Raw genomic sequence first — 14,777 nt, 5'->3', positions numbered from 1 at the left:
CTTGGATTATGACTCAAGACATCAGGATGTCCTAAGCTTCCAGTGTAAGCTTAGCATTGGGTTACCTGCTCCTTTCAAGTACAATAATGGGCATAGAATTATAGGGCACCTCAAGAGGCCCTGAGCTTGTTCCACCTCTATTCTCTCTTCCTTTTTCATCCTCGAACTTACATTTGGCTCTGGGTCAGCTCTTGATGGGACCATTTCTAGCAGACATTCCCTCTATTAAATTTAAAGTACCTTGGAAGGGCCTCCTCACATCCATTTTTGCAACTGAGCTATGACTTTCTGATTTCCCTTGTTTTCTGCTAGTCCAACCTTTCCACTTTTGACAATGCCTCTTCTCCTCCTGCCTCTTTCATTTTGCCAGTTAACAATGAATCAGTCCCCCTCACTTTCCACCCACTTGGAGCACCTGATTTTTTAAAATCTTTTTGATGCAAATATACTGGATTTCTAATAAGGTACTTTAAAATAGGGTTTCCTGTAACTTACCCAAAAAATAGCTTTCCCTTTTTATCTTTTAATGACATTTTGATAGCATGTCCATTGATAAAACTGAATAGCTAAGAGAAGGACATTGATGAGTTTTCTTCTCCTGACAAAATGTTGACCATCCTTATGGTAGTATCAACATAAGATAATAATTCATCTACAACCCTGCTCCCACCAGATCCTGAGTCAGTTCTCATATATTCCCTTTTCTTCTATATGCTAGGGTTTCCCATCATTCTAAGTGGCAATGTGACTGTGGAAATGAGACACGAGCCAAGGCTCTTTGGTTTTCCCCATTTCCATCAGCATAGGAGTAGGAGTGGAGGCAGAAGGCAGTAACAATGATCAATCTCTAGGCATTTTTAAGATAGCCTAAGTGGAAGACAGGAAAGTACCAGAGAGGAAAGCATGGAAGTTGCTTATCAAACTCTCCAGGGTGAAAAGAGGGGTGTGAAGAAGAAAAGGCTTAGTGGGGGTGAAAAAGCATATTATATTTTACATCAGTTTTCAAGTACTTGAAGGATTGTCATGAAAAAGGAACATTAGACTTCTTCCTGGCCCCAGAGAGCAGAATCTGAAGCAAGATCTTTCTTGTATATTTATTTTTGGAAACTTTATTTTTTTCAGTTACACGTAGAGACAATTTTTTATTTTTTAGGATTCTGATTTTCTTCCTCCTTCCCTTGCCAAGGTGATAGATAGTCTGACATAGGTTATACCAGAACGTTCACTTAATACAAATTTCCATATTGCTCATGTCATGGTAGAAGATACAAATCACACATATAATAAAAAATGTCATGGAGGAAATAAAGTGGAAGATGGCATGCTTTGATCTGTGGATAGCATTTTTGTCAAATACCTTGTGGTTATCTCAGAGACTTGCTTTGATAATGGCTTAGTCCTTCACAGTGGATCTTCATACTATTTCTACTACTGAATACATTGTTCCCCTGGCTCTGCTCTCTTCATTTTGCATCAATTCATATAAGTCTTTCCTGGTCTTTATGAACTCATCCTGCTCATCATTTCTCATGGAACAATAGTATTTCAGTACAACCACATACACCAACTTGTTCATCCATTCCCCAAGTAATGGATAAATAACTCCTCTTTTCCTAATCTTTGCCTCTACAAAAAGAACTGTTAAAAACATTTCTAACAACAGGTAGGTCTTTTCCCCAAATCTTTGATCTCTTTGGGATACAAACCAAGTAGCCAAAGGCCTTTTGGGCCTGGTTCCATATTGTTCTCCAAAATGGTTGTATCAATTCACATTCCAACAATGCATTAATGTCCCACACATAAATTAGTGTGCTCAGGCACAACTTCTCTTGAACACCTCTTCTTCACTTTGTTCCAGAATGTTGACCAAGAAGACCCATCCAAGTGCCTGGAAACCTCTAGTTGAGGTCCTTAACCATTCCTGGGGAACAGAGCATCATTTATATTCTCTATTTTCCTTGTTCTCCCTCCCTGTATAACCCACCTCTTTCTCTGGTGATATTCCCTCCATTATGTCTTTGATCTCATGGAATTAATCATGGTAAAGTGGAAGCCCACTAATGGCCACCATGTCTCTTTTCAGTCTTTTGCTTCCTTCACAAGGTGGATTCTTCAGAGAACTTGGCATTTTGTGATTCACAGCCATAGAGCATCTCCAGGAGAATACCAGGTACTATTTGGGAACTTGCCAAGCCCTTTGCAACCTTGTAATGTCTGAAGGACTTAGAAAAGGCATTAGATTCATTCTGCTTGCCTTTAGGGGAAAGGACCAGGACCAGTAGGTAGATATTGCAAAGAGACATCTTTTGGCTCTCTATAAAGAATTTTTTTGAAAACTTACCACTGATTAGACTTTTCAATAGTGGAATGGGTTACTTCTGGTGGTTAATTATTTCTCATGACTAATCTTCAAGAAGAAGTTGGATGACTTCCTGTTGAGGATTTTGTAGAGAGGATACCTTTTCAGATACGGGTTTGGCAAATATCCACTGAGTTTTCTTCCCACCTTGAGATTTTCCAAGGCTATGATCTTATAATTCTGTGAAATACCATCCTTTGGGGGTTTTCTTGGCAAAGTTACTAGAGGGGTTTGCCATTTCCTTATCCAACTCATTTGATAGATAAGGAAACTGAGACAAATGAGATAAGTGACTCACCCAGGATCATACAGCTAATAAGTGTCTAAGGCTGAATTTTAACTGAAGTCTTCTGACTCCAGGCCTAAGGCTCTACCCACTGTACCACATGGTAGGAAATTAACTATTTCTTTAGGCTCTGAAGAGACCGCCATGGAAAGAAATGACTACATATTTCTGTAGATCAACTCCCCTCCACATAGGCTCCTGGTCAAAGCATGTCAACAATTATGTTGACCTTATAGCCTTGAAGAAGCTAGGTGGTATAGTAGATAGAATGTTAGACCAAGAGCTAGGCAGGCCTGAGTTCAACTCCTGTCTCAGACATTATTAATTAGCTATGTAACTCTGAGCAAGTTATTGAGTTTCACTTGACCTCCATTTCATCATCTATAAAATGTTGTAGAATCTTTTCAAACATTAAAAGGCTAAATAAATTCTAGCACTTATTTTTACTTTTGAGATTAAAAACAAAGGTCTATGAATGATTTACAAACACTACAAACAAAATGATATACAGTGAGAAGGAAAGAGGGTAATAAGCATTTATTAGCATCTACTATGTACTAGGTCAGTGATGGCAAACCTATGGCACAGGTGCCAAAGATGGAATGCAGAGTGATCTCTCTGGGAATTCTGGCTACCTTCTCCCCTAATCCCCCTCCCCACCCAAAGTTTGTTACTAGAAGGGCAGAGGGAGTCAGACAGAGTTGCTCCCTTCTCCCTCTCCATCATGTCTGATGACATTTTTTTCACATCCCCTGCTCCTCTGCCCAGCAGCCCAATGGGAGCTCATAGCGGATAAGGTGGGAGACTCACAGGTGGCAAAGCTGGAGGGGAGCAGAGCACTCAGGCCACTCCCCTCCCCCTCTCCACATGTGCCTCTCATCACCCAACCCTCTGCCCAGTAACCAAATGAGAGCATTTCCTCCCTCCCTTGTCTGGGGTAAGGGGGCGGGGGGGAGTGGCACAGCACTTGGTCTCTGATCAGGGAGTGGCACAGCATTAAGTCTAGGGATAGGGTGGGGGCAGGGCCTGGTACTCCATCTCTAAAAGGTTCATCATCACTGTACTAGACACTGTATTAAGTTCTTTATAAATATTTCATTTGATCCTCATGACAATCCTAGGTGGATGGTGCTATCATTATCCCCATTTTACATATGAGGAAAATGGGGAAGACAAGGGTTAAATAACTTTCCCAGGATCATATAGTTAGTGTTTGAGACTCAGTTTGAACTCACATTTTCCTGACTACATGCCTAGCACTCTGTGCCACCTAGCTGCCTCTAGGCAAAATGGTGTTCTTTTTTGTTTGTTTGCATTTATTTATTTATTTATTTTTGGTTACAATAATCACTTTATTTCCTTCCCTCTCCTCCACCTACCCTTTCTGCAGCCAACAAGCAATTTCATTGGGCATTACTTGTGTCCTTGATCAGAACCTATTTCCATGTTGTTGTTTGCACGAGGATGTTCATTTAGAGTCTACATTCCCAACCATATCCTTTCGGCCCATGTATTCAAGCATTTGTTTTTCTTCGGTGTTTTTACCCCCACAGGGTTTCCTCTGAATGTGGATAGTGGTTTTTCTCATAGATTCCTCCAAGTTGTTCAGATCACTGCATTGCCACTAATGGAGAAGTCCATTATGTTCAATTGTATCACAGTGTATCAGTCTCTGTGTACAATGTTTTCCTGGTTCTGCTCCTTTCACTCTGCATCAATTCCTGGAGGTCATTCTAGTTCCCATGGAATTCCTCCAGTTCATCATTCCTTACAGCACAATAATATTCCATCACCAACAGATACCACAATTTGTTCAGCCATTCCCCAATTGATGGGCATCCCCTCGCTTTCCAGTTTTTGGCCACCACAAAGAGAGCAGCTATGAATATTTTTGTACATGTCTCTTTCCTTATTATCTCTTTGGGGTACAAACCCAGCAGTGCTATGGCTGGATCAAAAGGCAGACAGTCTTTTAGTGCCCTTTGGGCATAGTTCCAAATTGCCCTCCAGAATGGTTGGATCGATTCACAACTCCCCCAGCAATGAATTAATGTCCCAACTTTGCCACATCCCCTTCAACATTCATTACTTTCCATAGCTGTCATGTTAGCCAATCTGCTATGTGTGAGGTTGTACCTCAGAGTTGTTTTGATTTGCATTTCTATGATTATAAGAGATTTAGAGCACTTTTCATCTGCTTATTAATATTTTTGATTTCTTTATCTGAAAATTGCCTATTCATGTCCCTTGCCCATTTATCAATTGGGGAATGGCTTGATTTTTTGTACAATTGGTTTAGCTCTTTATAAATTTGAGTAATTAGAACTTTGTCAGAAGTTTTTGTTATGAAGATTGTTTCCCAATTTGTTGCTTCCCTTCTAATTTTGGATGCATTCGTTTTGTTTGTACAAAACCTTTTTAATTTGTTGTAATCAAAATTATTGATTTTATATTTTGTGATTTTTTTTCTAGCTCTTGCTTGGTTTTAAAGTCTTTCCTTTCCCAAAGATCTGACAAGTATACTATTCTGTGTCCGCCTAATTTGTTTATAGTTTCCTTTTTTATATTCAGGTCATTCACCCATTCCGAGTTTATCTTGGTGTAGGGTGTGAGATGTTGATCCAAACCCAATCTCTCTCATACTGTCTTCCAATTTTCCCAGCAGTTTTTATCAAATAGTGGATTTTGGTTCCAAAAACTGGGATCTTTGGGCTTATCACAGACTGTCTTGCTGAGGTCATTTACCCCAAGTCTATTCCACTGATCCTTCTTTTGTCTCTTAGCCAGTGCCAAATTGTTTTGATGAGCACTGCTTTATAGTATAGTTTGAGATCTGGGACTGCAAGTTCTCCTTCTTTGGCATTTTTTTCATGATTTCCCTGGATATCCTTGATCTTTTGTTCTTCCAAATGAACTTTGTTATGGTTTTTTTCTAATTCAGTAAAAAAGTTTTTTGGTAGTACAATGGTCATGGCACTAAAAAAGTAAATTAATTTGGGCAGGATTGTCATTTTTATTATGTTAGCTCATCCTACCCATGAACAGTTAATGTTTTTCCAATTGTTTAGATCTAGTTTTAATTGTGTGGAGAGTGTTTTGTAGTTGTGTTCATATAGTTCCTGTGTTTGTCTCGGCACATAGTTTCCTAAGTATTTTATATTATCTAGGGTGATTTTAAATGGAATTGCTCTTTCTAATTCTTGCTGCTGAAATGGGTTGGAGATATATAGAAATGCTGATGACTTATGTGGTTTATTTTGTATCCTGCAACTTTGCTAAAATTGTTGATTGTTTCAACTAGCTTTTTGGTTGATTCTCTAGGATTCTTTAAGTAAACCATCATATCATCTGCAAAGAGTGATAGCTTGGTCTCCTCATTGCCTACTTTAATCTCTTCAATTTCTTTTTCTCCTCTACTTGCTACTGTTAGTGTTTCTAATACAATGTTAAATAATAGAGGTGATAATGGGCATTCTTGTTTCACTCCTGATCTTATTGGGAAGTCTTCTAGTTCATCCCCATTGCAGATGTTTGCTGATGGTTTTAGATATATACTGTTTATTACAAAATGGTGTTCTTGAAAAAGCATGGGATCAAGACTTAGTAGACCTGGGTTCAAATTCCAGCTCTAATGCTTACTATTTTCATGGCCTTGGGCAAGTTGCTTTTCCTCTATGTGCCTCAGTTTCCTAAGCTGTGAAAAGCAGGTGTTGATTAGATGATGTTGGAGGTTTCTTCCTACTGGGAATATATCATGTAAAAATCATAGTGTTGGGAATTCTGGCTTGAGTGTTAATTCTGTTATATAATTATCTCTGAGGCTAGGTAAAAGATCATAAAGATTGCATTTTAGGATTATTGAGTTATAATTAAAAGGGACAATTCAGCCCAATCATCTCATTTTTCATATGAAGAAAGCAAGAGTGAAGCATGTCAAGTGACTTGTCCAAGGACACACAGATAATAATGACATATAGGATTTAAGCTTATGTTCCATGACTCAATCTTCAGTTTTGTTTTCACTATACTATACTTCTTCTTCTGGAACCTTCTATTTCTAATGATAGACCAGGTGCTGCTTTACAGAATGTTTTCAGGTTCTATCATTTTGGCTGGATGACTCTTCACTTTCTCAAAAGATTAGACTGATGACTCTGCCATGCCATCTAGTGTTAGGAGTTTGTCTGATCTTTAAAAATATTTGTGATTTTCAGTTCTCCCCAAATCATTCCCAAGTGTGAAATATGAACCACATTGGGCTAATCAATGAGACTGGATCCCACTCATAGCAGTACAGCTCTTGAGACAGAAGTTGTGTCTGACTTTTGACTTAAGTGGTCTTTTGTGCAATGTCAACTGCAATTGATAGGTTGGGTAACACTGATGATCTAATCAGCCTATCAAAGAGATCCAGTACAGAATTCAGACCCAAAATGGAAGAACCAATGTTCCCTGCATATGGATTTCCCATCTCCCATCATTATTGTATTAGTGATTCCACTCCAAAGTTCTAAATAATATGATGAGTTCCAACTGAAAGCATACTACAGCTGAACCAGAATTAATTTCGTTTCCATTTATTTGAAATTTAATTAAAATTAATTTAGCTTAACAAACATTTATTAAATGCCTACCCTGTGTAAGATACCACTGTATTAAGTGCTAAGAGTACAAAAGTAACAAATAAAATACTTCTTGAACCCAGAGAGCTTCCATTTCATTGAGAGGTGGAGGAGACAAAAGAAAGTTAAATGCAAGTACTAGGCAATTGGAGAAAATCTAAAGAGATGGCAGGAATCAGGAAAGGCTTCATGGAGGAGGGGGCCCCTGACCTGAACTTTAAAGTGACTAATGTGCATAATTTTTGGTATTCCGGATCTAGAATTAGAAGGAGCCTTAAAAGACATCCACTTAATCCCTTTGTTTTATAGATGAAGAAAATGAGTTTCAGGATAGTTAAGTGACTTGCTCAAGCCTGCAAAGGTAGTTAATATTCTAGATATAATTTGAACCCAGATTCTCTGACTACAGAGATAGTGTTGTTCCAACAGGACCATACTATTTCCCTGGAAAAACCATCTAGTTCAACCCATCATTTTTCATATGGGAAAACTAAGGCTCACAGACTTGAAAATTCTGAACTCAAGCCCTCAGATTCCAAATACACCTTTCTTTCAATTTGCCTTCTAACTCCCAAATATATGGCAGAGATTTCTGAGAAGCAATGACAAATATAGAATCCCCCACAGAAACATTCTTTAGAAAAACTTGAAATATTCATATTGATATATAAAATGTTCTTGATTTTTATTGCTTTTTAAAGGTTCTATTCCTCTGCACAGTGGATTTCTGAATTGATGTTACAATTTTGTTATAATCTTAAATGTCAGAGAAGAGTCTGGATATTAAATTAGGGCTCTAGGGAAAGTGATTCACCAACTCTAATGGGCCAGTCAAGCATCAGACTAAGCCTTAATGATCAGCCTTGGTTCAGGAAATTTCTTGGCATTTAGTTCAGCTGCTGTCCTTAAAAAAATTGTAAGTAGGACAGGTCAGTAAGACTTGATCCCAGGGTTGGGGCTGGCATGGGCTGTAGGAAGGATTTTTCATTTTCAGAGAGTGAAGCCAATATAAGGTACAGTACCAGGCAATGAACCCATGCATTGCTTCCTGACTTTCATGGGTTCTCATTATCCTATGGCACAAACTCCAGTCAAAAAATCACTTCCCACCAAATCCCCCAAAGGCAAGTATTAGACTATATTCTGATTCTCCTTTCCACTTGTGCTGTCACCCCTAACTTTGACCTTCATCCCTGAGCTTGGGCTTATTGCTTTGGGTTCATTTCTCTTATTTTCCTTTTAAATTTCTTCTAAAAGTCCCGTGTCTCCATTAAAATCCTACTCTAGTGTCTCATTATGGTATGGAGAATTTCAGAGCTAAAAAGAACCTCAGAGACAACCTGAATCAAAAATAAAAATACCCTACAATATGCCTGGAAAGTGGCCCACAAACTTTTCCTGGAAGGTCTTCAGTGATATGCAGTCTTCTATCTCTCAAGGCAGCCTCCCTCATTTTCAGGTGACTTTGGTGGCCTGAAAGCTTTCTCTTTCTATAGACTAAAAATGCCCTCTCTGTAACTTCCACCCATTTTTCAATCTGGAGCCAAGAAGAACAAGACTCACCCTAGTTCCATTGGGTAGCCCATTCAACTCTTCATGGCAACTATTATTCAGCTCTCCTGTTTACTCTCAGCATGGCTAAATCTTTGTGCCTTTCTCAATCCTAGTTTCCATCACTGCAAAAAGATATTATGGTATATCAGAAAGACTATTGGAAGTGTTATCAAAGGACTTAAGCTCAAATTATATGTGACTATATGATTTTGGGCTGATAATAATAAGCCTTTGTATGAATCTTTAAGATTTGAATATTTTATCTTTTTATCCTCACAGCTTCTTCCCAATTTAGAGTTGAAAAAACTGAGTCTCAGAGAATTTAAGTGACTTCCCCAAGGTTACATAGGTAGGTAATGTTACATGGGCAGGAACTGAACTCAGACTTCTTGACTATGATCCCAATTTATTATCACTGCTCCATCTAGCTTTCATGTCTTCTCCCCTTCTGTCTAAATATTCTACTATGTTTTCAATCCAAACTTTAAAAAATTTCCTAGACTTGTTAAGAGTCTAATCAATAAAAGAAATGTTGTTACAACAGTTGGTAGAGACTTGGGTTCAAACCTTGTCTCTGATACTCACTGCTGTTGTGACCCCAGGTAAATCACTACCCCTCTTTGGACCTCAGCTCACCTGTCTGCAAAATAATAATAATAAACATGATGCACAGGCTTGCTGTGAGAAAGGCCTTTTGCAAACCTAGAGTAATTATAGTTCTTATTAAAATGTGCCATAGTTAGACTATTTAAAAAGCACTGATTCCTGGGGAATTTGGGGAGATTTTGTTTCATATAAGGTCAGATTCTGAAAGTGAACTGAGACCTAAATCTTGGGTAATTTTTGAGAAGGTTAAGGAATGTAATTGGTGGTGGGAAATTAAGAAGCATGATGATAAAGATATGGTGGCAGTCATGGGGCATGGGGTGTAGTCCCATCCTTGAGATTAAATACATCATAAAAACTAAAAGAAGCAGATAAGATGAAAAGTGCAGTCAGGAAACATTGGGATAGCCGAGTGGCCCAGTGGATAGAGAATTGGACCTAGAGTCAGGAAGACCGGAGTTTAAATTCAGCATCAGACACTTACTAGCTGTGTGATCCTGGGAAAGATAGATTAGATAGACAGACCAATAGATAGATAGATAGATAGATAGATAGATAGATAGATAGATAGATAGATAGATAGACAGACAGATAAATAATAGATATGTAGGTATGTAAGGTGTAAAATTTATGGTTGGACTGAATATATTTTAGTTGGTCACCAGGGATTTAATTACTACATCCCAATGAATTACTCAAGTCAGAATGGCTTTTATGGTAGTTTATTTACAATAGAGGGAAGAAATTAAAGAAATGAGAGGGAGAAAGCAAGAAAAAAGATAGCTTCTCAGGCCTGGTCTGAACCAGACAGGAATTTAGAGGCCCCAGCCAAGGGAGGATGGGGGTGGGGGTGGGGCAGAGGATTAAATTTAACCCAGCTTTCAGCCACAAGGCCTCCTCCAAGATGAGGGGTCTCTCCAGAGGCTAGTGACTCAAGAAAGCCAAGGGAAAGGGAGTCCCAAGATGATGGGCCTTTCTTGAGCTGGTGTCTCCAGAAAAGCCAAGGAAAGGGAGTCAGCCTTTTCACTCATCATGTGACAGTCCAAGGGGAAGCAGTCTGAGATCTTAAGCCCAAGCTCCTCCATGGTCAAGTTCCAAGGCAAAGGCCTCCTCACAGGAAGTGACTACAAAATATGAATGTAGTTCTTTGTGTCACTTCCTGTGTCTCACATGTACCAATGGTGGCTTAAGCTTTGGACTGCCCAAGGGAGCAGTCAGTTGTTTCTGATTTGTCACTTGCTAGTACACATGGGTCATAGACCTTCCTCCCCCACACTTAATCCTTAAGTGGGGATATATACATTCCTGGTGGCTAAAATTTTAAAGAATAAGTAGGGTGGAGTAAATTGCAATTTCACAATCCCCCTGATGATGATTGGGAGACTAGTCTCCCTAATTAATCACAACATAATCATCTTGTACCTCAAAAATCTTCTAACTGCAGATGTATGAAAATTTTCACCTTCTAAGAGGAAAACTAAGAGGAAAAAATAGTTAGAGATAAGAGGGAAATAGAAGAGAGAGGAAGCAAAACCAATATTTTGCTGAGCACATTGACAAAAAAACAATTAGGGGGAAGTCCCCTTTTGGCATAGGAGTATACAATCAAAACAAATGTTCATTCAATCTTCAGTTCAATCAGCTACACCCCTAAGTTCATTCTGGATCCTCTTGATGTAGTGTAGGTTTTGCAGGCATCTTTCTGCAAACAGTTCATTCTCTGGATTTTAGCAGTTAGCAAGCTTCTTTCCTTGAAGATTTTTTCTCAAACAAAATTTTAAATCTTGGATTTTTATGAAAATACAACACCCCCCCCAGAGGGTGTTGAAAAACACCCAGTTCAGCTAGGATGTATTGTTGAGTTATGGGGTATATGAGTCAATTATCAAAAGAAAAAAACATAAAAGAAAAACAAATGGAAGAAAAATTAAACATTTGGGAGAAAGAAAAAAATTTAAAGTCAGAATTAAGATATCAAAAATCTACATACATAAAATTTTGTGTAAACAAGAATAAATTCATAACAGACCCTTGTATTAGGGTCCATTTTAAGTAATTTCTATCCCACAGGTCTGTAGGACAAAATACAGTAATATTTTACCTATCCATTTGCAGTCAAGGCTACAAGAATTTGCCATACTATAAGAGACAAAAAAAGGACTAGCTTTTTGTGTGATAGGGAAGTGTCATTTCCTAGTCTGATTTTACCTTCCCTCTCACGGATATGGGAAGCCAGGATGATCGCCAAATTTCATTAATTGTCTGTGAGTATTTCACAAAGAGAGTGGTTGGTACAAGATGTCCTAAATTTTAACATATGTCAAGCATCGCAACCTTGAGTCTCACACCAGGTTCAGGTCCTTCTGTATTGGCTTAGAAGTTCATCAGTCCTACCTGGATTGGTTTGGTCCTTTTTGACCTTGTGCTCTTTGGCATAGATTTTCATCAACCCCATTGGGATTGGTTGATTTCCTTGACTTTGTTCTTCTTGGCCCTGTATAATGGTTCTTTTGTTCCCTTCTCCTGGAATCAGACACAATCATTAATCATAGTCCCATAACATTTATCAATAAATGGCAGGTTTCCATAGTCTGAAGCTTTTGGGTATGCATTAATATATATTTTAAGTTATATTACTATAGAATAAAAAAATTAATATTGATTGTATGTACCTTAAGTACAAGAAATGAGAAAAGGGAAAAAAAATCAAATATGCTAGAGAATCAAACAAGAGATTCATGTCAGTCTCCCCCTGTAAAACACATTTCCTGTTTGAATCAACCAATTGTTTCTTCTACTACCCAACAAAATGAGGAACTAAAAGCTTAGCTTGAGTATAACTCAAGTGGACTGGAAAGTTTGAGGGCGATCATGGCTTTTATAAAAAGCAATGAAAAGAACTTAAAAACACCCCAGAATAGGAGGGATTTATCTCTCCAGACTTCCTCATTATCAAAATCTCTGGCCCACCCTGCCCTATACAATTCTGCTCCTAGTTCTTAAACCATCCCCTCCCCTGTCCAATTTACTCCTCCCCCTGCCCCTGCCTCCTGACCCACCCCCTCTGCCCTAGTCTCTCCCCCTGCCTATGCCTCCTGCCATGCCCCCTCTATGCCAGCTCCCCCACCTTCTCAACCCACCCCTCCCCTCGACCATGCTGCCTCCTCCCCCCAGCCCCTGCCCCTTCTTCCTTTGCCACAGTCCCTTCCCACCCTGCCCAATTCATTTCCCATACTGCTCCTACCTCTCATCCTTCTGACCCTCCAGGCCCACAACCCTTCCCCCTTAGCTTGCTCACCCCTTCCCCACCTCTTACCTACCCTATTAAAAATAAAGCAAGGGGCCTAGAGACAGTAACACAACATAATTCAGATAAAAGCTCATCCCCTTTAAGGGAAGTAGCCACCTTCAGTAAAAGTGGGGACTTAGTATCGATAAGACACCATACACCTTTCAATCCTGAAGATTTAAATAAATTCAAAGAAGATCTCTCTTCATGGTTGCCATCAATGTAAAAGGTAAAATTAAATCTCAATAATAAAAATATATTTTAGGAGATTTATTAATAATCATTAGAAATCAAGGAATAAAGAGGATACAAAATAAAGACCACGTGCCCATGGCTGATCAGCCAGTTCAAAATCCGCACTCACCACCACCATGCTGACCAACAGGGCCAAAAAGGAGGTGGGACCCTTCACAGCCTTGCCTAACAGCCCCTGTCTACAGGAACTAAATAATGACAGGAAGTCAGTGGGCTCCCAAAATATAGTTCTTTTTTTAGGGTAACAGATTTTCAATTATACAGGTGGGTGGGTGGTTAGGTAGATAAATAGATAAAGTTATATGTAGATATACTACCAGTGAAGATCAGTACCTATTCTGCAGCTAATAGCCTTAAGGAGCTCCTAGGGAGTGGTGAGGGCTGCATAGTTAGATGACTTGCCCATGGTCACTCAACCAAGAAATGTTGGAGGCAAGATTTGAACACCTGGGAGCAGTTAGGTCACACAGTGGATAGAACGCCAAACTCAGAATCATGAAGACGTGGATTCAAATCTGACCTCAGACACTCCCTACCTGTGTGATCCTGGGCAAGTAAATCACAATTGCCTAGCTCTTGTGACTCTTCTGTCTCAGAACTGATACTAAGACAGAAGGTAATGGTTTAAAAAAAAAGATTTGAACACATGCCTTTCTGCCTCCCAACCTCCTTCTGTCCGCCATGGCATACTACCCCTCTACATGACATGAACAACATAAATGCAAGGTTACTTTTTGAGGGAAAGCACCAGCAAATGGGGCAATCCTGAAAAGTTGTATTTAGAAATATTTGCTTGAGCTAAGTCATCCAAGACATACATACATATGGTCATGTTTGTATTTCTTTTTGTTTTAGAAAAATAGAACCAACTCTTTGTCAATATAAATTTTTCTGAGGCCATAGGATAAAGAGACTTAGAGATGAAAAAGACATCAAATCCTACCCACTCCTTTTTTTAAAAAATGAGGGAACTGAGACTCAGAGAGGTATGCATAATGATTTACTCAGACAATAAACACCAGAGGCAGGATTTGAACTCAGAACCTTTGTCTCCAAGGATAGTGCTCTTTCCAGAGAATCATCCTTCTTATAAATCCTCCTCATGACTTGGCAGTGACTTTTGTAGTGAAACACATGGTTTGTCTGGTCGTATCCCATTAGAAAATTATGGAGCATTGTTCCAAGAGAAGATTTTGCTTCTGCTGGCTGACGACCTTCCAAGCTAATCTGCCAGAAAGTCATTCCTTCCACATTGGTAATTTGTCACCAGGTGATGGACTCTCTGGCCACAGCAACTCCCACAAACCATCCACGAATGCATGGAGGGGGTGGGGTTCATGTCACTGTGATCTGTAGAATTCTCTCCATAATACTCAATACAATCGCTCTGTCTGGTGACAGCGCCACATGGTGAAACCACGGATTGGTGCTGATGGTTCTGAGCTGAACACTAAAACCAAGTGGAGGCCCTTGGGGCAATCCTAATACCTCAAGGAAGGCTATTTCCTCCTTTCAGATGGATCCGATTGACCACAAGGTTCTGCACAAACATCCCCAGTTTCCAGTAATCAAAGGACAATAAGCTCAGAGCCTGCATGCAATTGTCCTGGCTTGTGGTATTGGCCTAAAGAACACTTTCCTTCTCCCTTCTTATCTAAAGCAGGTCCCATTTAGCCCAGCCCAGCTGGAACATATCTCATTTGACATTTAAATGATGCTGATTTCAAATCTTTCCATCTGCATGTAAACACGTTGCTCCTACTTCAGGGAATGACCCCCCAAACAACTTCTCAACATCGTGGGCCC

Source organism: Monodelphis domestica, chromosome 1 (genome assembly GCF_027887165.1).
Source record: "Monodelphis domestica isolate mMonDom1 chromosome 1, mMonDom1.pri, whole genome shotgun sequence".
Lineage (NCBI taxonomy): Eukaryota > Metazoa > Chordata > Mammalia > Didelphimorphia > Didelphidae > Monodelphis > Monodelphis domestica.
Note: the sequence above shows the minus strand (reverse complement) of the source record.